Source organism: Brassica oleracea, chromosome C4 (assembly GCF_000695525.1).
Source record: "Brassica oleracea var. oleracea cultivar TO1000 chromosome C4, BOL, whole genome shotgun sequence".
Lineage (NCBI taxonomy): Eukaryota > Viridiplantae > Streptophyta > Magnoliopsida > Brassicales > Brassicaceae > Brassica > Brassica oleracea.
The window spans coordinates 9,337,927-9,340,440 of NC_027751.1; positions in this window are offsets into that span (position 1 = coordinate 9,337,927).

Consider the following 2,514-nt stretch of genomic DNA (forward strand, 5'->3'; position numbering starts at 1 on the left):
AATTTATATTTAAAATTCAAAATTTAAAATAATTTAAATTTTAAAACGAAATATGAAATTGAAAAACATATTTTTTAAAAAGCATTTAAAAGTCATACAATAATATTTAAATTCATAATACAAACAGAAATATAAAAAAAACTACATATCCTCGAAGTAGTTGGTGGGGTTGCTCGGCTGTTGACGGGTTGGATAGAACTCTTGGGGATCTCGTACTGGCAACCCAAGAGCGACTCGTCTCTCACTCAACATTCTTTGCATAAACGGGTTTTTCACGGCCATCACGTCTAGCAAACCTCAAGAGAGTCTAAACGAACCTGCTGGCTATCCATTCGAACCTTCATCTGAGCAGTCTCTTCATCCCGTCTCGAAGTGTATGACGAAGTTGCCCTTGCAACTTCGTTAACAGAGCCTATACCGACTATCCGTCCCTTCTTTTTAGGAGCCACCTATAAAATCAAAACATATATTAATATAGTTAATTATGTTAAAATATTTAAAATAATGTAAACAAAAATTTTAAGTTGTACCTATTCGAAGATTCTGTCGACTTCTTCGGTGGACAATGTGACAGGTAATCCATCGGGAGACTCCTGGGTTAGTTGCGTCTCCCGTTCTTCAATCTGACCAGCCACTGCTTGGAAGAGTTTCTCAGATGCAAGATCCACAAAAACTCTGTCGGATATGACGTGAGTCATCTTGAATAGGTCAGACAGAGAAGGTAAGACTTCTGTCTCCTCGAACTACAAAAAAAAATTAAATTAAATATTATAAATTATATTAATTGAATATTTTAAAATATATATTTAAAACAAAACTTACAACTTCTAGACGGACTCCTGCATGAGGTTTTTGTCCGGTTCTGTGAAGCATGGGCAAATGACCATCTTTATCCTTCGTCCTTCGAGAAGCCGAGCACGAATTGGCCTTTCTGATCGAAGAGGGGTGCTCCCAATAGGCGATGAGGCCATCCCACACATCACACACATCCGTCGTTAGCTCAGTGGGCTTTCCCTCATACCCATAGATCTCCCATTTGTCCTTCCAATCAGAGACTGTGTTGCAGAGGCGGATCTTTGCCTTTGAAATGAATTCCGCCTTCACCCTCTCGGTGATTCCCAAAGACCAATTCCACTTTTGCTGAAACAGAAAATTTTTGAAAAAATTACAACTAATAATAAATATTAAAAATATATATATATATTTAAAAGTGAAAATTTAATTAAATTTAAAAATCTTACCCCAAAACATTTAAACCACGTGATCTTAACGTGATTTGGTGTCTTGCTCCAGTTCGGATATGCCCCGTCGTAGTAACCCTGAATCGTCGCCGAAACGCTCTGGCTAACACGGTTGTTAGCCCAAAACCTGGAAAAAAAACAATTTAACTGTTAGAAAATAAAAATAATTTTAATTTTAATGTAATAAAAATTAATAACTTACCAATAAGTTCTTCAGGGTCTATCGGGGTCTAGAACATCCAAACCCTCCCGTCCAGGCTAGGCAAGCAAATTCTCCACCGTATATCTCGCGAATGGAGCATATGAAGGCACACGCAAATCCGGATGAATTGCACCTTCTGGGACAGGCTGAGGTGCAGCCGCTGGAGGAGGAGGTGGAGGCATCTGCGTGGAAGAGGAGGACTCGAAAAAACTCTCTGAGAAATCTGAGAGTCAGGAACTGCATCGGAAGACGATGGACCGGAAGAAGATGTACCGGAATCATCGCCAAACAACTGGGCATAAGTAGGTGCTGCTGGTTTCCTCCTAGGAGCCATCTAAATTGACATCCACAACACCAAATTTGTTATACCGAATCCCTCGGTTCACAACAGGATCGAACCATTCACATTTGAAGAGGACGCATTTTAGCTTCAATAACCCCGGAAACTAACTTAAAAAAAAAGAGGAAAGAGAGTGTACCTTAGAGGGAGAGGAGAGGAGTTTGGGAGGAATGAACGAGGCAGCCTCGTTCTCGGCGTCTCAATATATAGAAAAGGTTTCGCCGTAAACGCGACGTAATATTACAACGAAGTTACCAGGTCCGTGTTTTTCCATTTACGACGAAGTTACCAGGCCCGTGTTTTTTCGGTTAACGACGAAATTACGTCGAAACGTCCGTTTACGACGAAGTTACCAGACCCGCGTTTTTCCATTTACGACGAAGTTACCATGCCAGCTTTTTCCATTTGCGACGAAATTACGTGGAATAGATAACCATTTACGACGATTTTACAACGCTTAACCCTAAACACCGAGAATGAAATCCCTAAACCCCAAAGTCACATATCATCGAACATCATATCTTCTTCTCTACTACTTCTTGCTCTTTCTCCAACTTAAACTCTAAAACCTTAAAACTCCAAATAATTTTTAAAAAACTAAAGAAATACATATTATATAAAACAACATTTGTTACACATACATTAAGATGGTAAAAAAATAATATTTCTTTAAACATACGTTAAAATAGAGAAATACAACATTTGTTACATATATTACATCACTCTAAATC